Raw genomic sequence first — 24546 nt, 5'->3', positions numbered from 1 at the left:
CCTGTCTTGTCCTGCTCAGGGTCTTGAGTTGCTTTGTTCACTTCTTCCTGAGCGAGTTTTTCAATACCAATCTGGTCTTCACTATTTTCCTGTCTCTCTAATCTTGTTCTGCTTCTTGTTTGAATAACAACTTCTGGTATGTCAGTCACTGGTGTCCAACCCACCTGACTTGTGCTCGGTTGTTCCTCATCTATTACTTCAGAATCTATCACTCTAGATTCTTCGACTTCACAACCTTCAGCTGTTTCAACTGGTTAACTCAGTTGTTGTTCTTCTTCAGTAGGGCCTGGAATTCTTTTTGTATGGCTAGCTTGAATCCAATTGGGTAAACCTGCACACTTCACTGCTGTTGTAGTGACCAGCATGACTTGACGTGGTTTATCCCACCTGGGTGCTAGGCACGTCTTTCTGGAGTGTTTCTTCACTACCACCCAGACTCCAGGATTCAAATCATGCGCCTGTGCTGGCTGCCTGGCAACTGCGTCTTCTCCAACCTGGTGAGAGATAGAACTCACTAGGTCAGCCAATCCTTTGCAATAATCCAATACCAGACCATCAGTTATACTCATCAATTTATGTCCAGGAATAAATGCTTGTCTCATTGCCCTTCCCATAAGTATTTTGCGGGGACTCAATCCTGTTTTTCTGTCAGGAATACTTCGGCGTCCCATCAACATAAGAGGCAATGCATCTGGCCATTTTAGTGACTATGATGCACACACTTTTCCAAACCTTGACTTGATTGTGCCATTTAGTTGCTCAACCATTCCAGAAGCCTCTGGGCGGTATGCACAGTGTAGTTTCTGTTTAATTTTGAATGCTTCACAGATCAATCGAATTATCTCATTATTAAAATGAGGTCCTCTATCTGATTCCAAAGTGACAGTGAAACCGAAACGAGGAATCAATTCCCTCAACAGTAACTTAGCAACTGTGAGGCTGTCATTTCTCCTAGTGGGATATGCCTCCACCCATCATGAAAACAGACACACTATGACAAGTATATACTTCATTCCATTGCTCGGAGGCAACTCTATAAAGTCAAGCTGCAGTCTTGTGAATCGTCCTTCTGCCTTTCCAATCTTTCCCCAACTGACCACTATCTTTCTGCCTGGATTTTGCTGCTGACAAATTAAGCATCTCTGGCAAAAGCTCTCTGTGACTACCCTGAACATTGGATTGTACCAATTCTGCCTGAATAATCTAATCATGGCATCCCTACCTACATGTGTGTCTCCATGATACATTCTTGTCATTTGAGAAAGTAGGCAGTCTGGCATGACTGGTCTGCCATCGGTGTATACCCATACATCATCTTCTTTTTTCCTTTCACAACCTGTCTTTATCCAGATTTTCCTTTCACTTGCCTCAACTTCATTCTGCAACTGTCTAACCTCATCCCATGTTTCTAGAGGTGAGAAAAAGAATAAGTTGGCAGCTGGTTTCATTTGTTTCAATTTTCTTGTTAAGCGCCATGTTATTTCTTGCACAGTATTGAGCAATTTGGTCAGCACATCTGTTACCTGCTGTCACATAGTCATTTCCTGACTGGTGAGCAGCACACTTGACCACTGCTATCCTTTGGCAATTGCATAGCTTCCAATAATTCTTTTACATTTTTCCCATTTCTAATGGGAGATCCTGAAGAAGTCAGAAATCCCCTCTGCACCCAGAGTTGGCCGAAGTCGTGCACAACCTCAAAACCATATTTACTCTCCTTAAATATGGTTATTCTCCAATTTTTCCCAATTTTGCATGCCTTTGTTAAGGCCATCAATTTGGCTACTTGTGCAGACTTGACCCCTGGTAAACAGGATGCTTCAATGACCCCCGATATCTTACATTCAGCGTATGCTGCGCTGAGTCCTCCTGCCTCTTTTCTCATGCATGAGCCATCTACAAATAGTTCATGATCTGGCTCTTTCAGGGGCTCTTCCTTTACATCGGGTCGGGGCTTCGTACACATCTCAGTCACATCCAAACAATCATGATCCACTTCATCTTTCACTTCTTCACAACATGGATCTGGTAATAATGTGGCGGGATTCATCATTGTACATCTAATCAGTGTCACATTTTCTGTTCCCAGTATCACTCTTTCATACTTAGTCATCCGACTAGGGGTAAGGTGCTGTGTTCGAGTTCTTGTTAAAAGAATCTCAACTGAATGTGGGACGTAGACCTTTACCGGATGTTCTATCACAATCGATTTGCTTTGCTCCAGACTCATACAAGTAGCAGCTACTGCTTTTAAGCAGCCAGGTTAAGCTGAAGCCACAGGATCCAAAGTAGCAGAAAAATATGCTACTGGACTTCGGCTTAATCCATGTCTTTGAGGAGTTGGCCTAACGGTTAGGGCGCTCGACCTCGGACCAGGGGCAACTGGGTTCGAGTCTCGGTAATGACGCTAAACCTCCTGTGATTCTGGGCAAATCACTTAATCTCCCCGTGCCTAACAACAACAAAAAAAATAAAAATGAATGTGTGTCCTCATGTAACGTAACTGTTGCTATGTAAAGCGCTCTGATACCTGATTGAAATTTGGGTCAAGTTCGCGCTATATAAAACTCTGCTAAATAAAAAAACACTGAAAGTGCACAACTTTCTCTCTCACAACAGAACAGTGCTAATTCTTTTGTATAATCAGACAGGAATAAGGCTGAGGCCTTTCACAGACAATCTCGCAATTTCACGAACGCTTCCACACACTCATCATTCCAAACAATCGGGTCCTTTGCTCTTTTCCGTGTTAACTGAATCGGGGGTTTTGCCAGCAGGGAGAACCCAATTATCCACTGCCTACAGTACCCACCTACTCCAAGAAACATTCTCACACCCCTTTGTGTTTTAGGTAGTTGCATTTCTTTTATTATTTTTATTCTTTCTGGGGTCACTTTTTTAACTCCTCTTTCTATTTTATGGCCTAAATATCTAACTTCTTGTTGACAAAACTGCAATTTTTCTGGTGACACCTTGTTTCCTCCATTGGCCAAATGATTCAGTAATGCAATCGTGTCAGTGACACTATCTTCTCGTGATTCTGATGCCACAAGTGGGTCATCAATATACTGTACCAGGATTGAATTTCTGGGCATGACCAGTGTTTCTAGACATTTTTTCAGGATTTGATTATCGAGGGGCTGTCTGCGTACCCTTGAAGAACTCTGCACCATTCCAAGACACGGTCTTCGAACCTAAATGCAAATAAATACTGGCTGTCTGAGTACAAAGGCATAGAGAAAAAGACCTGGCATAAATCAATTACTGTAAACCAGCCTGCATTCCAGGGTATCTGATAAAGAATCACTGCTGGATTTGGCACTACGGGACAACAAGGCACTACAATTGTGTTGGTTTTTCAAATATCCAGCACTATCCTGTATTTTCCGCTAGGGTTTTTAAGTCCTATTATGGGCGAATTACAAGGACTACCCATTATTTCTTTTAAAATGCCTTGTCTAATCATTCGATCAATTTCTGGAGCAACTCCTAGTTTTACTTCTGGACTCATTTTGTACTGTTGGGTGTTTGGATAAACTGCACCTTCTTTCACCGTTACCTTCACTGGATCAACATTTGACATCAGCCCAATATCTTTTCCTGTGAAATCCCACACTTCTGGGTTTACTGTTGTTCTCAACTCTTCTGGCAATTCATTTTCAGTCATCAATGAATACATCTCATTTACTTCAGTGCCTTGCTTAGCAAGCATCACTTTGTATATAACGTCTTCATCAGGGGTTTGGAAAGCAACACCACTTGGTGTGCAGTAGATTGTGCAGTTCATCTTGCACAATAGATCTCTACCTAACAGATTTACTGGACTGGAATCACAGACTACAAATCGATGCATGTCTTTAAAATGTCCAATATGTACTTCCATTGGCTTTGTGAGTGGGGTTCTAATCTTTTGATTAGTCACTCCTACAACTTGGATTGTGTTCCCGAGAGGGGTAGGTTTGGGATGTCTACTGTTCTCACAGTAGACCTGGTAGCACCAGTGTCCAATAGAAAAGTGGTACCACTACCTTCTACTTTCCCGTCAATAAATCGACCTGACGGATCTACTGGCGAGGATGCACCAAGTACGCACTCCTCTTCCTCCCCCCTCAGGCACCATCATTGCGCATATTCCATTTCGTCAACATTGTTCTGTAAAATATAATGCGTAACCGCAGAATTTTTCTTACCAATTTCTCTTTGAAATCCGGTGTTCACACTGTGTCTTTGAGGGTTCACAAAGTTGGGCATAGGAACTTGTGGCACCTGATACTGTGGAGTGACTACCTGCTGTGGCTGATTCATAATCACCTCATTCTGCGTCTGTGGATTTAAATTTTGATTTGTCCCATTATTATTCTGAATACTCTTACACTCATTCTTCCAATGTCCAAGCTTTCCGCACGCATGACAAGGAAACTTCTTCTTTGCTTCCTCTCTATTCATTCGTCCTCTTAATTTACCACCATTCGCTGCATTATCATTCTGATTCTGCTCCTTCACCTGGCTATCAGTCTGACTGTTCAACTTATTTTCCTGCTGTTCTGCCATTTTCACTTGTGCCCACATCATTTTTTCCTTTAGCTTTCTATGCCTTGCCTCAATGTCGCCTCTGCAATATTTAGCATATTTCAAAATGTCATCTATCGTATTACTCTGCCAGCACAACATGTGCTGTTGAATCATCTGACTAATCTCCGGTTTCAGACCATACACAAACCGACACACAAAATGTCCCATATCCTTATCACCAATATTCCCAAAACCACTATACTGCTTAAACACCTGTAACAACCGCTCATAATATGCATGTACAGACTCATTTGATCTTGAGTTGTTCTATCTATCTTTACCCAATCTGTCTCTTTAGGAGGAATTTTCGATTTCAGAAAAGTAATTACTTAGTGATATTTCTTCATCACCTCCTCTGATGGTGCTCCTGTTTTAGAATCTCTCGGATACTCTTCATTTGGCCAATCAACTGTGATCTTACATTCTGTCCATAAATCAGCTGGTACCACAATATCAAACAACCCATCCAGATCCTTCATCAGAACCTTTGAAACCTTCACAAACCTCTCAACCTGTTTGTACCACACAACGGGCTTCTCTCTTAACCTAGGGAAATCGTTGGTAAATGACAAAATATCCTGTCTACTCCATGGAACGTGAACATATCCGCCTCCAGGAACCTCTCTCATGGGACACAATCTTTCTACCCTTTCTGATTCTTTTAACACAAATGCAGATGATGCTTCCTTTGCTTGTGCTTCCTCCTTCTTTCTTGTCCACCTAGTTCTCCATTTGTCAATGTCTACCCACTTTTGCAAAATAATCATCAACTCTTTTACCTGTAGCTTCTTACCAGATGCATTCATATTCTCTAAATCTTTGTCTGTAAACTCCACTCGATATGGTTTCTGTAACAATTTAGATCTCCCTATATCTACTCCAATCTCTGAAGCAAGCTCCGTCAATTTCTCATGAAACTATTTCGCATTTATGGTTATACTCCTACATATAAACAACAACGCTTCTTCATTGTAATGGTTCAATCTGTCTATTCCCACATTTCCAGCTATCATCTCCTCCAACTCCACTTTCAATTTGTAAATATCTAAGATCTTTGGAGTTGAGCTTGGCATTTCTATTCCCTGTACCCACCTTTCTAAATCATCTGGAGTGACTGCTGTCGTGCTTCTGTTTCCTATAGGTACCGTATACCCTTTTTCTTTCGAACTACTGGGTGTGGTTCTTTTTGAGGTTTCAAGTATGGGTTCTCTTATTGGAAGGTCCATTAATGAAATCACTCAATCGTGCTCACTGGCTTGATCATCGGATATTACTACCTCTTTTCTGGGACTACTCAAACGAGTTGTTACAGCTTGGGGTTTTGGGCAACTTATTTTATCTCCGTACAATTAGATAACAGGACCTATAGTCACTGGTACTGTCAATTCTTCAGGGTTTACATTTTAGTGACTTATTTTCTGTATTAATTCTTCTCGATTTCTATGTAATGCTTCTCTTTCTTTATCTTGGAGCACCCTATTAACTGATGTATCATGAAAAAATGTGTGGAATTAAAGGCGTTCCCATTACTGGTGCACTTGGGTTGACTTTACTGGGTACTTCTTGATACGGTGGAGGGTTTTTAGTTAAAATGTCCTCCAACAATTCATCATCGGACCTGTTACATTCATATGTTTAGTTTTCTCCTTACACTTGCTTCCTGACTGTTCCTCTGCCATCAACACTGGGTATAAACCTTCTGATACTATAGCTCTTCTCCATTGCTTCATCTGACCTTCACGTGACTCACACAAATATCGGGGACAAAATCCTTTATATCTCCCACCTCTGCACTTTTCTTGTTCATATGAATCAGTCTCCCATTCTTCTAAAGCTTCATACTTGATTAATCTACGTCTTGGGTCCAAATCATTCATCCTCATCCTCAAATTCGGAAGAATCCTCCCATTAAACGTACAATTTTCAGGAAAAGCTAGAACCCCATCACCTTTCGTATATTCTATCCAATTTTCCAACCATACACAAATATGATATCCTCTTTCCATCATCATAAATGAAGCAGGCGTCTTTGGTGGCGGAATAGTAATTCCCTCTCTAGTCTACACAGGCTTATCTTTCTTAAAGAAATTCTTAATTTTCTTTATTAACAACATTTTTCTCTTTTCTCCCTACATTCTAGATGCTCGATATAGGAAACAATAATCTGCAAACCCTTGAGCTCTTCTATCAGGGCGACTCACACCAGCAGTCAAATCAGAGTTCAACATACACATTTTTATCGACCAATCCTAAAGCAGCTTCTATTCAATCAGCCAATCAGATTCAGGCTCACACTCGTGGTCTGACCAATGCCAGCTCGTCCTTTTGCGACGTCTGTTTTACTCCTTACTACTGACCCCTCCTTTACAATCTGCTTCTGTCTCACGCCCGCTGTTTCAACCAATCCCAGCGTGGCTCTCTGTGACATCAGCACTACTCCGGCGACTGACCCTCCCTTCACAAGGTAATTAAAAATATGTATTTCTTTACTTCTCTTTTCTTTCAAATGAAATCCGTTAGTAACGACATAAAGACATTCGTTACTCTGCCTGTTCTGCTAAACAAAGGATAGATTTCTGGCTTATTCTGGAGGCTCAGAATTGCTCCTCTTCTACTGCGAGTAAAAACCTCTGTTTACCCTTCATTCAAGCTTGAGAGAACCTGTTACTCCTTCATTGTTAACCTTACTAGGAAATAAAACCAAAGTTTCACCAGCAAACCTTTTGCTATCACTCACTCTCACTTTTATTCGAAATAGTCCCTAGATTAATACTGCCAGCCCTAAGTAGCTTCTCACTATTATTCCAACTGACGAGTAACCTCACTGCAGTATGGCTTCTGACAACATCCGCTATTCATTTCCCGGGAGTTCTGGACAAAATAAAACAAAGACGCTAATTCTTTTGTTAAACATAAATCAATCATTACTCATCACCAAACTAGTCAATAATAACCATAGCTCTGCTACCAGAAAACTGATCCAGCGGCAAACCAACAACAGATACTCCAATACCATATACTCACCTGGGCCCATAAACACACTTATATTATTGAGTAAGCTGCTGGAGTCAAAGTTTATGATTTTCACAATTCAAGATTACATATTCCTTATTCTTAACTAACCTTTCACTGATCAAAAAGTTCTTTCCTCTGGTTGATGGACCATTAGTTAAACTAGTTGATGGTGAAAATGAACACGGTCTCTATCTTATTTATTTAAAGTAAATAACCAAAGACTCTGGAAGTTTAAAATCCTTTATCTAAATTAAGTTCATGTGAACCATCTCAAATACACAGTGCAGTCACCTTCAGTCTTAGGAGAGAAAATTCAATCAATTAATCATCAAACACATACTTTGAACTCACTCAATGATCAATGCTCAGAAAGGGAAAGGACAGAGAGAAAAGAACATCAGCAAATAACGCTAAATATATAATTACCAAGAATGGTGTGAAGACCAAGCCCCTGGCCAAAGGACTGGTAAGGGGCCCCCGGGAAAGGTCAGGCGACAAAGACTTCAGGACAGGATTCAGGACAGGATAGATGACATATCTAACACCAACGGTTGCGTCGCACCCCTCTCTGACACTCTCCTTCTCCTCGAGATTCTTCCGCGATCTTCTTATCTAACCCAATTAAATTAGGATAGAAGATTTTGCATTCGGGTTCTTCGTCAGCATCTCACAGCATCTCTCCCAGCATCAGCACCTCCTGCAGCACTGACAGCATCCCGAGCTCGCGACTAACTAAGTAAGTAAAGCTACCTCAATTATACCTTTCGTTCATCATGTGCCACCCACTAAAGTTTCAATATCGTAAAAATTAGAAATTTAATTGGTCAGGCAAGGGGGAAGATTATCACACCATGCTTATATGTCACTTTATTCAATTAATCCTTTGTTCACAAATCCATCCCCTGAATTTTTATTCATTCTTTATTTTCCCACCCGCATTCACATTTCATCTACAACATTTGTTAAAAATCTAACATGTAGGTCCATTCAGTTGAACGTTTCACCGTTCTTTCTTAGGTTGGGACACTTCACGGCCTTGACTTTTATCCAAACTCTATTTCATCCTTCCGGGTCCACTCTCAGTAATCATGCGCAGCTGTCAGGTGACTCAGCTTACTTCAGTTATACACAAGAGGCCCAAATGTGCACTAGTGATAAATTCAGAAAGAAAATTTTTACTTTCAGAAATTAAATGGGTTCACTGTATACCACCCATCTCTACTCTATTCCCCTTTACTTATTAATACTTTCCCCGCATTAGCATTAGTAAAATAGCTCGTTTTCACTTCAGCTAAGCAGGTGCCATGCATACAAGGCTTCAAGACTCCATTTTAGTGCCTTCTGCTCATGTGCAAGAATTTCCCTCCAAGCTTTAGTACGTCATATTGCGTAGATGCAGTTGACGCATGCGCAGTAAAGATTTCACCGTTAAAGTGATTTTAGTCCTTCATTCATGTTATTAGTGTTAGCAAACACATAGGCAAGCTTCACCAACCGCGTGTTCATGTGGTGCGTATTAGTTTTACACAAGCCGTAATTAATAACATGTTAGTAAGTTAAACGAGCGGATTGCTTCCGAACAAGTCTCTTTTCTTGCTCCATCACACCATTAATGATTAAGATCTGGCTTCCTTTGACGAACTGTTCAGATAAGGCAGTTGTTGATTTAAAAAATTGCTTATCTCATCCATAAAATCTTCGGTGGCTCTCACTTGTATACTAGGTCTAATGTCTAATTATATATTCAGAATTTTGGTTAGAGAAACTTTGTTTAAGGTTATATATAGTTAATATACAGGATTAAATATATTATATTATAGTTTAGGTAGAGATATGCAGTTTGATACCCTTTTCCCACCCAACTCAACATTTTATTTTTCAGTGTTGGTTTATCTTGATCTGCATATTTATGGAAACGAAAAGTATTGCTTGTTGCTTTTATCACACAAAAGGTGATGAGAGGAATGCTTGTAAATAGTCTAATCACTGACACTCACTCGAGGTAGCATTCAAACCCATTGATTTTTGTCCACCATGCCACCACATATTAGATACTGCCAAATGCAAACAGCCTTGGTCCTTCTCCAATAGTAAAAGCCATGACACATCCCCTCTGAACTGGAACACAAGCAACCCAAGACTGGTTTTAGCCTATCTGGGCCTCTTCAGTCAGGAGGTGCAGCTTGGTTCCAGTGGCACAGTGAGCACAAGACTAACGTCTGTGCATACCCTTTGCCACTTAGGGCTCGATTACGAGTCTGGTGGCCCACGGACCGCCAGACTTGCGGGTCGCGGCAGTGGCGGTCTTATGACTGCCCTATTACAATTAGGGTAGTTGGACCACCATTGCCCTGCCACAGCCGTCAGGAAACCACCATTCCCTGGTGGTGTTGCAGCGGTCTTTAGGCCACATTATGCTTTGTGGAACCTCCGCAGTCCCGCCAAGCATATTGCAAATGTCCCGTCCACCACGGTTTTCATGGCGGTTCCTACTCCACAAAAACCACGGAGGGGAGAAAACGAAGTTGGCCCTACAAGGCCATGGGGTGCATGCAAGGGGGCACAACATGTGCCCCCTGTGTGTATGATACCCAGTTCCAGCACGGCATAGACTTAACAGTCCAGGCTGTACAGGAACTGTTTTTGGCATTCCCATTGTGGTGTCCATTTTCTGAGGAACGGCCATGGGAACACAAAATAAAAGCCCGCCAGACACAAGAAACACTTGTAATGTGGTGGGAGGCCTGATCACAGGTTTGGCAGTGTGGCGGTAGGGTGAAACCAGCGCAACAGCACCAAATTTGCAATCAGGCCCTTAGAGTGTTACATCGAACACACAAAAGGTGATGGCAAATAAGCTGACTACTGGCAATGTTTTGGTATTGCATTCCTACCTGATATTTGTTTGTCTACCATGCCACCTCAGATGAGACCCAACCTTATACAAACAAGCCTTGGTCCTGCTCCAATAGGAACTATCCAGCCCGAACTCCTCAGCCAGATCCTATCTGCACTGGAACACTAGCAACCCCAGACCAGTTTCAGTATATTTGTTACTCTTCAGTCGGGTGTATCTTGATTCTAGTGGCACAGTGAGCACATGACCCACATCTGGGCATCCTCCTTGCCACTTGGACGTTACATCAAAGACATAAAAGGAAATGGCAGAAATGCTTACAAATAGTCTAACCACTAGCAATTGCTCTGGATAGCATTACATTCCAGCGTTTTTTGTCCACCACTCGACCTCAGATTAGACCGTGCCATATGTAAATCAGCCTAGATCCTGCTGCAACAGGTACAGTCCTGGCTGAAATGCCAATCCAGGTCCTCTCTGAACCGGAACACAAGCAACCCAAGATTGGTTCCTGCCTGTTTGGGTCCCTTCGGTCGGGTGCAGTTTGGTGCCAATGGACAATTGAGCATGGGACCCATGTGTGTACTGAAACATTGCATACATTTTTCTTGCTTTTGTGTTCTTTTGTGTGCAAACGTTGGTCAGTGCTACTGTTTGCATTTCTGTGCGCTGCTTTGTGTCAGCTTGTATGCGCACCTGCATGAATCTCTAGTAAATATGGCCGCTGAGCACAGCTAAAATTTCAACATCCACTCTTCATTCAGCTAGATAGACTGAACACTGCACAAGCATTGATCTTCATATTGCTTGCTGTTCATTGAAAAAATATTAATTTGCCACACTATATATTTGAGCGGGTATATATTTTACACAGTATCTAATAGACAGGTCAATTAAGAGATTTGTACAGTTTCTGAACTTTTTTTTTATCACAATGGGTTCTGCTGTTTTGATGAACTCTGGTCAAAACATAAAGATTCCATACTCTGTATCAGTGGTTCTTAACCTTTTGACTTCTGTGGAACTCAACTTAATCATTATTGGAACCTGGGTACCACCCACAAGTCCTCACAGAAAGCGGGCCCCCAGAATATTAATTTTTGAGGATTTTAACTGCACGATACCAAAAAAAACCAAAAAAACAGTCATTTGTTTAACAAATTCGCAAATGAGGGCATATTTCAATTAATTCACACAAAAAAAACAATTACTGGGAACGTTGGAGCTTGTCTAAATTCGATTAAGGCTACTCATCGTCCATATTTTATTCTGTTTGATGCACTTGCACTGCTCCCATGAATCAATCTGTGGATACTAACTTAATTCTTAGCCTCCAATTTCAAATGCCTTTACATTTACAGAACGGTTTAAAATGTTCTATTTTACTTCCTTATTTACATACACTTTATTAATCTGTTATTAGAACATTGGAATGCTGGAAGCTCCATTGAAAACAATGGAGTGCTCCGGGCTCATAATGGCTGGTATAAGCCCGGAGCACCAACATTCCAATGTGTCTTTGTTCACAGCTCTGGCTGTGAACAAAGACTTCAGGGAGCCTGAGGGGATTTGAATCCCCTCGCGCTTCCTGAAGGCTTTGTTTTGTTAGAACATTCTACCCTCTTGTGGCAGAATGTTCTAATAGCCTTATAGCCGTTCGTAGCAGGGCTATAGCGGCTTTTAAAGTCCCTCTGCTTTGTTAAAGTCCCTCGCCTTTGGCTCGGGTCGTTAACGCTGCAGCAGGCCTTTAACAGCCGGTATAGCCCGCTACGGCTAAAGAGTTACTTCCCAGACCTACGGGGTCTCGAACCACAGGTTAAGAATCACTGCTCAATAGGGTAGAGTCCTACTATAGATACCAAACGTACTTGTGGTAAACTCTTTATGAATTGGGCCCAATGTTGTTAGATACCTGCAGATGCAGCCCTAATTGACAATGATAATTGATAACAACACTATCTTGGGGACTTCTGATATTGGTGACTGCTTGTGCTCTACAGACAATGGGCCCGAAATACAAACATTTTGCTGTGATTTATCCTTATAGTACTCATGCCTTTTCACTGGAGTTCAGAAGTAAGCCAGGAATATGAAAGAGTACCTCACACCTACTCATTGAAAAATCTTTGTGAATATGCCCCCCATATCACTCGATATTATCACACAGTTCAGTTGAAAACAGGCGGCAGTCTTAAAGAACAAAGTTAAAATTTGTCTGTGGATTTAACTAATGAGGTAATCAGAGGTGCTATTACTTGAGGCTGACAAACCTTTGCATGCATCACCACAGTACTAATAGCTTGCTGTAAGTATACCTATTGATGGTAGATTGGTAGGCAAGATCAGACAGCATTCAAATGGTATACTATTAAAAACAACGTACATGTTGTTATGTCAGAATAACATTTTCTCTAAAATTAGTGGTTACCAGAGAAGTCATCTCACCAACTCTCTTTCTGATGGGGCAATATTTGAAGCTACCCATTTTAGTAGCACCACAACACAAATTATATGTCATATATATTTCTAAAGCACACTGTTGGACTTGGCCCTTTCTGCAGGGTCATCCCCAAACTACTTGCCTTCACTATCCTGTTTTCTGAACCAGTTTGTGTTGATTTTTAGGACTCTGTGAACTTTAGCACTGCTAACCAGTGCTATAGTTCCTTTAAACTTGGTGGAATAGGCTTACACTCAATTGGCACATTTAATTATTTACCTGTACATTCCTATTAAAGTGGTACTGCCAGTACCCGGGCCTATAAATTAAATGCAACTAGTGGGCCTGCAGCACTGATTGTGCCACCCATTTAAGTAGCCCTTTAAACATGTCTCAGGCCTGCCACTGCAGCGTGTATTGCGACCTGGAAACATACATCTTTTGCCAAGCCTTAACCTTCCTTTTTAATACTTACAAGTCACACTTAGGGTAGGCACTGAATAGCCCAGAGGACAGGGTGCAGTGCATTTTAAAAGGACATGCCCTTTTCAGTTTACATGTCCTGGTAGTGAAAACTCCTAAATTCATTTTTCACTACTGCAAGGCCTATGTCTCCCATATAATTATTTATTTATTTGAAAAGTTTTATAATCAGTGAACATGAGCCATACAGGTATCAGAGCGGTGTACAAAGTGGTGAAAGCAAGAGTAGAACACCACAATGGAACAAAAGAGATAGTTAAACAACCACATGTTCAAAAAAAGGGGGGAACACTAAAGGTCAAAGGGGCATGGGGAGTCAGCCAGTCTGGAGAGACCAGTACAGTATCAGCAGGTCAATAGAACAAGATAAAAAGTGAACAGAAAATCATATTACAATTTGAACAAACATAATAAAACAGTATCAAAACCGGAGAAAGAGGAGGTTTGAGCAGGTAACAAGGTTAATGCTGTTGATGGTTAACAAAAAGGGGGAATTAGAGGTTTTTGAGGTTAGGTTCACCCTCCATTTAGTACATAGATCAAAAAACAACCTGAACGAACAGACTGTCGGATCTGTACGCTTGCTCCACCCATTGCCCGAGGGCCATCACCCTTGCGGTAACTGTAGCGTGTGTCACCTGACCAGTGCAACCCAAACTGTTACTTGCAACAATGGCATAACATGGAACCTTCGATCATTCACCAACTGTAACACAACAGGTGTGATATACCTTATCACCTGTGTGTGCAACCTGCATTATGTGGGGATGACCACGAGAAAGGCAAACACAAGGATGACAGAACACCGAAGCAACTTTAGGTGCAAACGCAACAATACGAAAATGACCACGCATTTCCTCGAACAACAGCACACACCTAATGACTTTAGGTGGGTCATCATTGAACATGTGGACAACCACCCCAACATTGAAAGAAAGCTACACGAAAAAGAGCAACGTTGGGTTTTCAAGCTACGGTCTGACATCAATGGTCTCAATGATGACATACCATGGGGACATTTCACTTCTAATTAGGGTTATAACATACATATTTCCCTATGAATACCATCCTTACCATTTTTGTTAAATTCCTGAGTCAAATAACTTTATTGATAAGTTTTTTTGTATCGTTTGAAAACCCATCCCTGAGATCTTTCGATCTACAACGTAAAAATACGATGGGTATCTACTTTAACCCAGTTTTCTTCCACTTCTACACTGGAGTTTTAGTATAAGTAACATATTCCCTTGTAATGTGTTTAGTCCAGTTCGGCAGTAATTTCGGTCCGTTTTTACCCTGATCCATCATGGCCGCATTGTTCGTCATACTTCAGACTTTCAATTGCGCTTGGTTGCCGACTAATAAGTCTTCCTTTACCAACAGCCTACCCATCTCCCGTTAATTATTAAAGTATTGTTTTGAAATTATTAACAAGGTCCAACGATCTTTTTTGTTTCCCTTTTGTTCTCGACTCACACATTCTAAACTCTTCCCGTTCCAATATGGCCACTACAGAAAGGACCTCCCAACGGAAAGTCCTTCCTTCTTTTCAATGCGGAAATGCCCATAGATAACAGGCACCTCGCCCGTGACCATGCAGTATGCGGTCCGTGAGGCTCGGGCTCTAGTAGGTGTGCCAGAGTGTGGTCTACAATGTACAAGTAAGTGAACATCCAGGTGGGGAAGTCCAACACGCCCTCCTGAGCCACGGAGACCGTACTTCTCTACCTAAATTCCTTTTTCTCCATAGTCGTGCAACAGATACGGAGCCCAATCCTATTAACGACCTCATGTACCATTTTTCTAGGTGTACGAGATTTCCACACCCCCTCCGTTGACCATGAGGCATATTGTTGCTTCAATACATGTATGTAATGTCATGCTTAATGTTTGTCTTGTATGTGTGTTGTGTGTTGTGTGAGACGCATGATCGTTTTTTGTGCATAGCGTGCATTTATTGACTTTTTATTCACCTTGTAGCACAGCGCCTGCATGGAGAATTGATTTAACACCTCTTTACCACATAGCAGCACATTAGAAGATAGAGTGTATTTACACTGGTGCAGAGTGTGATCACCATGAGTTCTATTTACATTGCATATTGACTGCCTTGATACTTTAATATATGTTTTTATACCCTACAGATATTGCCAGACGTATATTTACGTATGTATTAATTTAAACGCATGCCTATTAGCTGCAGCGTCTCACTTTCTTCACCATATTTAGGTCTACTAGGAGTGGTTTCTTGCACTGGGCTGGTCCCGGTGTAGTCCTGAAGAAGAGCTGGGGAAGCTCGAAACTAGTTGACCATATGCTAGGTACACCTATTCATTATATTTAGGGCCTTTAGCATATTACTCCGTTTTTAACCAATTAGCTAGGAGCAAGAATAAAATATATTTGGCCCACTAGTTGATTATTTTAAATCACTTTGTCCCACTTCTTTTCACTACACCTGCACTACACATAATCTGTTTTAAGTGCTCCTACGTAATCCGCAAGTTGCAGCACGCCTCAGCCCGTAGAGGACTGAGAGGACCCCAATGATGAAGCATGTCACCGTGGGGAAACCCTGGTGAGTGAGGGGACTCAAGAAAGGAAAAGTATTGCCCTTTTTCCTTGTTCTGGTGACTTTCGGAATCCAATCGTTTTTCCGACGCCTTAAGGTTAGGTTCTTTTTACCTGTTCGTTCAGGTTGTTTTTTGATCTAATGCTGTTGATGGTCATTCAAGATTAGCCATTTGACATGTTTCTTGAGAGATGCAAAAGATGGGTTGGATCTGATCTCGGGAGGAAGAGCGTCACATATTCTTGGATCAAGACCAGAGAAAGCCTGATTTTAAGTTCTGTAGTTTTTGAATTTGGAAGGTTTCAAAAGTAGGGTGGTAGAGCTTCTTAAGTTCCGACTCGAGACAGATAGTTCAAGCTTTTTTGCCAGGTAAACCGGGGTGTTGTAGTGAATAGCTTTATGCGTCAGGCAAGCCATCTTCAAACGTATGCTAGCTTTGATAGACAGCCAGTTTAGATGAATTAGGTCTGGCGTGATGTGGTCATGCTTTCTGGAGCCTGTGATGAGCCTAGCCGAGGAGTTTAGAGTGGCTCTGAGTGGAGCCAAACTAGTTTTAGATAGCCCAGCAAGGGTCCCCAAACCATATTCTTGGTGTGCGATAACTAGGGATTGTACTGCAGGCCGGATGTCCTCGGGTGGAAGAAAGGCTTGACTTTCTTAAGGGTGTTGAGCTGAAAATTAGCTCCCTAATAGTTGCACTGATGTGATCGTGCATATTAAGGTGTTTATCCAAGGCTATCCAAGTCGAATTTGTACTCACAATTCTGAAAATGGTACTTTTAGAAAACTGGCATTTTCTTGTCCTAGCAATTTGGTGCCTGCAGCCTGATCCTGGGTCAAAAGACTAGGTGTAGCTGGCAGTTGGTTTTTGTGTATTAGTCCCAGACAGTAAGACAAAAGCAAGATAGGTGTTGACAGGATGGGCCACTCTAAGTTAATGAGGGGCAGAAGCTATCACCTTCCACACTTGCACATCACAAAGGCTCTGCCTGAGCACTCTCACAAAGGATTTAACTCTTGTTTTGAGTGACACCATACAAGCTAGGGCCAGAACAGGGGGAGGAAACCTCTAGAAGATTTCTCTACTTCAAAGTGGGCACAAGGAATACATGTTGGACCTCAGACCTCAACTCTTCAGTACAGTTCTGAACCTGTGGACTCTGCCAGAAAGAAATAATTTTTTGCTGCTGGAAGGCCTGCCACTTTTCTGGACTGTTGCTTTGAAGGACTGCTGCCCTGCTGTGCTGACCTGCTGCCTTCTTGCCTGGTGAGAAGGACTGGATCTGCATCTGTTAAACTGCAGAGTGACTCTGAGGGCTAGTTGGTTGGCCTACTAACTACAGCTGCAGAGAGAGAAGACTCCAACAACCTTGAACCCAGCACCTATTCTCTATCATCTATTAGTCCTACCCTTCCAAGTGGTGCCACCCTAGTCCTGAACCCTTGTAAGTGGGCCTAAAGGTGCTCTGACAGCCCAACTGTGGCTTCAGCAGACCCAACACATTCCTTCTGCTGCAAGGTGCAACAACGACCAGAATCGACGCATTGCCTCTGCTGCATGGATTTCCCCAATGCAAGATCTTCGCATCACTGCCTGCAGCCGCCCAGGAACCACAGATGCATCCTCAATAAAGACCTCCTCATCACAAGCCCCTTATCGGTGGCATCTTCTATGATGCTACAGGAATCTGCATCGCAAGCTGCACAGTTTCCTCAGAACTTGCCGATACAGAACGCATCTCAATGGAGGACTTCGCATCAAAAGCCCCTCATCAACTGCATCCTCTAGGATGATGCAGGATTTTGCATTGCAGCTTTGCAGCTCCTTGGAATTGTCACTGCACAATGCATCCTTGACACAGGACTCCTCAATACTTTGCATCCAAGATTTATGGTTCGCTTGTTCAGCAGGCCTAACAGGGTCCCTGTTGCCAGCACACACTCCATCGCAGTCATGCGATCTGATATCCACTGAAGACGCTTTGTGCTTTTTGGAGCTATTTTCACTTAAATCTTTAAAGTTGCACATCACCAGTTCTACTGATTGCATTTTGTCATTTTGGTCTTCATTTATTTATTAAAAGTTACTCTGTTTTTCTAAATTGGTAGGGGATTTTTCACACTTTATTGCTCTTTGAAGGGCTGCATAAAAACTTTACACATTGCCTCTAAGTTAAACCTGCATGCTCTGTGTCAAGATATCAATGGGGTGAGCACTGGTTAATTTGAGACTTGCTTGTCACTTCACCCTGACAAAGATTGTGGTTGATGATTAAGGAGGGTTCCACCCCCTCAACCAGTAACCCAATTTCTTGCACACACTAATACCTATGGTAGGCTGGTTAATTAAAAATCCGACACTTCAGCTTCTTGCGGAATTCAACAAGAGAAGAGTAGTCTCTAATTTGAAGTGGGAGGTATTCCACACTTTAGTAGCAATGTTAGAGAATGCCCTTCCTCCTGATCTGGTTCTGTGTATGCATGGAATGTGTGCGAGTAGGAGCTCTTCAGAGCGGAGGTGTCTGGGTGGTTGATTGAAGGAGATGTGACTGATCAGGTAGCTGGGTCCTAAGTTGTATGGTCCCTTTAATGTGCGTGTGAGGAGTTTCAATTGAATGTGTTTGTGTATTGGGAGCCAGCAGAGCTCCCTGATGTGCGATGTGCGATGTCAGTTCTGTCTGGGAGGTTGACGATGAATCTGGCTACTGAATTGGGAATAGGTTCTAATCTTCTAGTGAGTTGCTTGGTGATCCTGGTGTAGAGGGTGTACCTGTAATCTTACTTGCTAATGACGAGTGAGAGTGGCAGTTTTCTAGTGTTACTTGGAAGCCATTTGAAGATCTTCATCAGCATCTTCAAGTTATGAAAGCAAGATGCAGTGACGGTGTTGACTTGTGCAGTCATGTCCAGTTTGCTGTTGATTATTTCGAGGTTACTGGCATGAGAGTGGGTCCTTGGATGGCATTCTCACTCAGGCACCTGATGAGGATGGGGTATCCCACCATGTTAAATGCTGTAGAGAGGTTGAGGAAAATGAAAGGCTGCTGTGGCTCTTCTGTCAAGGATCATGCAGATCTCGTCTGTAGCAGTGATGAGTGCTGTTTATGTACTGTGATTGGACCTGAATACCGACTGCATGGCATCAAGGAGCTGGTGGTTGCTGAGGTGGTCGTTGATTGGTTTCTGTAAGACTTTTGACAGGTATGGTAGGAAGGAGATGGTCTGAAAAGCATGACAGGGTGAGTGGATGGTTTCTTGGGCAAGGGCATTACAGTGGCATGTTCCCTGTTGTCCGGGAATATGTCTGAGTCAATGGATGTCTTAGAAACATTTTTTTTGATTGGCAGAGGTATGCACCCTGTCCAAGAAGGAATCACAATCCTAGTTGGGGTAAGTCACAAACACACCCTAAATTAACCTATCCTCACCCCTTCGTAGCTTAGCAAAGAGCAGCCAGGCTCAACTTAAGAGGCAATGTATTAAGTATTTGTGCAGCATTTCAAACAGCAAAACAGTGAAAACACCACACAAAAGATACCACACCTGGTTAGAAGAATAGAGCTTAACTTAATTAACAAAACAAGACCAAAACAACAAACATCCAGTAACTAAAACCGTAGTTCTGAATTTTTTTAAATATCTTTAAATGTAGCGCTTAAAAGCATAATGCGCCAACCGGTGCTATCTGGTCACGCTAGACAGGGTAAAATTCAAATGTTAAGGTCAACCACGATGGAGTGTGAGTCAGATATATGGACCAGCCATGCCAGCTGAAACAGTACCTTGTTTCGCGTTTATGTTGTGACGAGTTGCGAAGAGCAAAGGAGGCGATGCGTTGGTGGGGATCTTTAGGATGTAGGCGATGTATTGGCTCCGAGCCACGCAAAGTCTGAGATGTGTGGCGAATGGAGGCAATGAGCTGTGCCATCGGTGATGTGATGTCCTCGATCCTCAAAGCAGCAGTGATGCTTCGGCGTTGTTGGAGATGCACTGTTGATGCATGGATTGTATCTGGAACAGCACTTAATACCAACTTCCAAGGGTCCTGGATTGGTACCACTTAGCAGGGCAGACTCTCAGATGGTAGGGTCCAGGTGCTGTAGCAAATGAGTTGGAAGTCTTTTATGTCCCTGAGACTTCAATAAGGTGGCAAGCTAGCAAGCCATTGGAGTCACTCTGGTTCTGTGTTCAAGTGATGTAGGTCCACTCCTTCTGCCCCAGGCAAGGAGGACAGCAGGCAGGTCAGCACAGCAGAAAGCAGTTCTTCCAGAGCATCAGTCCAGCAGAGTGGCAGTCCATCAGTAGCATAGCAGTCCTTCTTCCTGGCAGAGTATCCATAGGTTCAGAAGTGTATTGAGATGGTAGGGTCAGAATTCCAGCTCGTATACCCAGTGGTGCCTTTGAGGTGGGGAGAATTCAAAAAGGGGCTTTGAAGTACACAGAGATCCTCCCTTCCTGCCCTGGCTCCAGACTCACTGCAGGGGGTTAAGCAGTTCTTTGTGTGGAAACAAGACACAGCTTATTCAGGCGTAAGTTTGAGGCTGTACCCAGCCCATCCCTCTCATCTTGACAAGGATGGCCCATTGGGATGTGGATTGCCCATTAGGATGTTGACAACGGCAGTGCACTCTATGCCGGCACCACCCAGAAACGCCAAAAGAAAATGCATAAAGACCATAACACCTCCGTCAGACTCATCTCATCCTGAACATCCCACACCACAACCACATCACTGGCCACCTGAGAGACCTTCACTGGCTACCTGTCAACAAAAGAATCACCTTTAAGCTCCTCACACATGCATACAAAGCCCTCCACAATGCCAGACCTGCAGAACTCAACCACCACCTCTCCTTCTGTACTTCTACCGGACATCTCCACTCCTCCCAACTGGCCCTGGCCACCATCTAACAGTTCCGCAAGACCACAGCTGGAGGAATATCTTTCTCCTACCACGCTGCGAAGACCTGGAACTCCCTGCCACTGCACCTCAGGCAATCACCATCGCTGCCGCAATTCAGGAAGAACCTCAAGACCTGGCTCTTTGACTGAACTGACTCCTCCCCCCCTTAGCACCTTGAGACCCTCACTGGGGAGTAGTCGTGCTTTATAAGATTGCTGTCTGATTGATTGGATGGCCCATCAGTGGCATCTAAGCTCCTTTTGTGTCTACCTGTTTAGAGGGAATGCACAAAGTCCAGCTGTCATCCTCCCCAGATGTATATTTTAGGTAGTCTGAAGGCAAACAGGGCTAAGAGCAGAAAAATGACATCTCTCTAAAAATAAATTACTCAAATGATGGCCAGAATGTGCAACAAATCAAACATTAACTCCCAGTCAGATCTGGGTTAAATTAGTCATTCTTTTGCTCACCACGCTACCCGGGTTTAGACCCAGCCAAAGGCAAATTAGGCTTGACCCTGCTCCTCAAGAGAACAGTCCTGTTCGAACTGCATTTGTCGGACTAAGTGGGAAGTATATGCCCAGACATGGGTCCTGTGCTCACTAAGCCACCGGATTCAAGCTAGCCTGGCTGATGAGGATGCTTGTTTCTGGTCCAGGGAGGAGCTGGCCTGGCAATTCGGGCTGGAATGGTCCCATGGGGAGCAGGATCAAGGCTGATTTGCATATGGGTGGGTCCAAACTGAAACAACATGGTGAGCAAAAAAACTATGGATTTAACCCAGATCTGTGACTGGGGGGGATGTTTGATTTGTTCTTTTTGCATCTTTCTAAAAGTGGCATTTTTACAATTGTTATGCTAAATTATCATTTATTATTACAATTCCATAGATACTAAATGACAGTCCTACCTCTTTCCAATTGGGAATTACATTTATTAGATGTAACAAGGAATCCCCAATGTTAACATATAGGTGGGGTAGGCCTCACAGTAGTGAAAAATGAATTTGGGAGTTTTTCACTAACAGGATATTTAAAACATAAAAGTATATGTCTTACTTTTTAATTACACGGCACCCAGTCCTATGAACTACCAAGGGCCTATCTTAGGGGTGGCATATATGTAATATAAGGGAAGTTTATGGCTTGACAAGGGGTTTTACAAGCCAAGTCGATATGGCAGTGTAAACCGCACACATAGGCTCTGCAGTGGCAGGTCGGAGACCTTTTTTACAGGGTTACTTAAATAGGTGGCCCAATCAGGGCTGCAGGCCCACTAGCAGCATTTAGTTTACAGACCTTGAGCACATGTAAAGCACTTTATTAGGGACTTATAAGTAAATTAAATATGACACACTGGTTATCAGTGATAAAGTATCCCAGTATCCTAAACCAACATAGCAAGATCTGCAACTTTGGAGGCAAGCCGGCAAAATGTTTGGTGGAAAACCACCCTAAGGCTGACAGGTCTAACAGGAGGCATTAAGGATGGATGTGAGTGATTTGCTGATAGGTAAAAGTACTTTGGTGAAGGTCTGGTGGGGGCAGGGGTCAGATGTGGCTCCCAAGTGGATGATTTACGTAGTAGCTGCAATTTAAATGGTGGTGATTGCGGGTCACAAGATGAGGGTTTGTTCTTCAGCTGTGATATGAAGTTGAGTTGCAATGCAAAGGTGATGTGTTCCAGTTGAGGATCGAAGATGCTGTACACCTAGGTGATTTTGTTACAGAAGAACTCCAAGAGTTTGATGCAAAGGTCTTGTGAGAGGGTGATGTTGCTGGAGGTGGAAAGAGGTGCAGTGAAATCCTTGATGGTGGTGAAGATTTTCTTGCTGCTCTTAGTGTCGATGTCGATGCAAGAGCTGTGCGCTTGGTGTTTCTTATTTGCTCGTGGTAGCTTCTTTGAGCTGATTTGAAGATGTCTGTGGTTCTTTGACTTGTTCTCTATTAGCGTTCCAGTTGCTTGCAGTGGTGTTTTGACAGCCTGAGTTCCGTTGTGTACCAAATGGCCTGTGGTCAGGCTCTTGTCATTGAGTAGCACTTGAGGGGAGCAAGGGTGTTGGTGCATGCGTTAACCCAGCTGTACAGGTTCTTGATGGCTTTCAGCAAGTTGGTGGTGTGCTCAGGCCGGTGTGTGGAAAGGGTGGAAGCCCATTCCTCTTCTGTGATACTTTTCTACCTGCAGCGGATGGTTTGAATGGTGCGAGGTCTATTGTGGTGTGGGATGAGTATGCTGAAGCTGATAAGGGAGTAGTCTATCCAGGTCATAGTTACTGGCTTGTCAAATATGATGTTGCAGATGGTTGAGAAAATCGGGTACAATCGGTGTCCAGCAGTGTGGGTGGGTTCGGTAATGTGCTGGGTGAGTCCAAGGTTTGCGTGATTTCTAGAAGGGCCATAGAGTTAGTGTTGGTGTGGTCTTGTAGGTGAAAGTTATGGTGTTTGAGGAGGATGAAGGTGCTGGTGTTGATGATGAGGGTTGCAACAAAATCTGTGATGTTGCTGGTAAGGTGTGTGGTCCTCCTGGCCTGTATACAAGGGCCCTGCCCAGAGAGAAGTTGGCTTTGATCTAAATATTGAGGGTGAGGTGCTCCATATAGCTGGTGGGGGTATCCATGTTGGTGGTGCAGATGATGGTATCTTTGAACATGATGGCGTCTCCATCTCAAGGCTTGTGCTGGCAGCCTTGCCCGCCAGTCTTGTAGCCGGTGGCGTTGGCTGTAGTGGCTTCAGAGCAGAGGATGGATTTAGCAATGTTTCTATGAGGAAGAGAAGGTCTGGACCATGGACAAGCAATAGGTCCTATATCTCTGTGCAGTGTTTGGTGAGTGAGTGGGTGTTGAATATGCATGAGTGTATCATGTTGTCTGGGTGCCATTTGGTCTGTGTGTGTGAGTGATTGGCTGGTTTGTGTGAGTGTGAGCAATTGTGATGCTGCTGGTTGTTGGCACGGGAGTGATGGGTCTGGGATGTGTGACTACATGAAAACCTGCAGAAAGTGTATGTGAAAGCACCTTCCATTTTGTTTGGTGTGGTATGGCAACAGCGCAGCAAGTGGTTGCTGGGTTTGATAGCACAGATGAACCCAGCAGGGTAGTTGTGGGTAGGGGGATAATCAGGGTTACTAGTGCTGGGCGCAATTCTGGCATAGATGGTCACAGATGGGCTTGCCTTTGGCTTATAGTAGCATACCTGCTGTGCGTTTCCATGTTGCAGCTACCATTAATTAGGTCCTTGGAGGAGGGAGGAGTGCAGAGTGCCTTGACTGGGAAACCAGTGATGTCACTTCCTGTGCAGATGGACGATGGAAAATCCAGTGATGTCACTACAAGATATGATGGGACATCCAGTGATGTCACTTGCTGTGCTGATGGGTGATGGGAAATTAAGTACTTTTGCTTGGCTTCTTTTATTTGCAGGTTGCATTTGTCTTCATGAAGGCTGGCTTTGTGGAGCATCCAGGAGCAGGCAGTTTGCTCCAGTTGAAAGCTATCATCTTGACATAGATATTGGTCAAATGCCATAGACAAATGTTGACATTACATTGTATGCAAGATTAGCAACAAGTGTGATGCAGAGGTATACATCTGGTATATGTATAGTATTGCTCTGCAAATTTCATATATCACTGCCCAACCAGCCATTTACAGCTTTCAGCTTAGTGGTAGTATGAATCACTGTAGCCAGTGCTATGGGTGCGCATAA

At 43.1% G+C, this 24546-nt stretch overlaps 1 protein-coding gene across 1 annotated transcript in view; it reads right to left on the bottom strand.

Annotated features, from left to right (window-relative positions):
• The window catches only part of LOC146831362 (uncharacterized), a 1121174-nt gene that overhangs the window by 882179 nt on the left and 214449 nt on the right, over positions 1 to 24546 (bottom strand). The gene's annotated exons all lie outside the window — the stretch shown is intronic.

The sequence above is a fragment of the Triturus cristatus genome, chromosome 5_1 (genome assembly GCF_964204655.1).
Source record: "Triturus cristatus chromosome 5_1, aTriCri1.1, whole genome shotgun sequence".
NCBI lineage: Eukaryota > Metazoa > Chordata > Amphibia > Caudata > Salamandridae > Triturus > Triturus cristatus.
The sequence above is the reverse complement of the archived record's forward strand: the minus strand, read 5'-3'. Positions and strand labels throughout refer to the sequence as shown.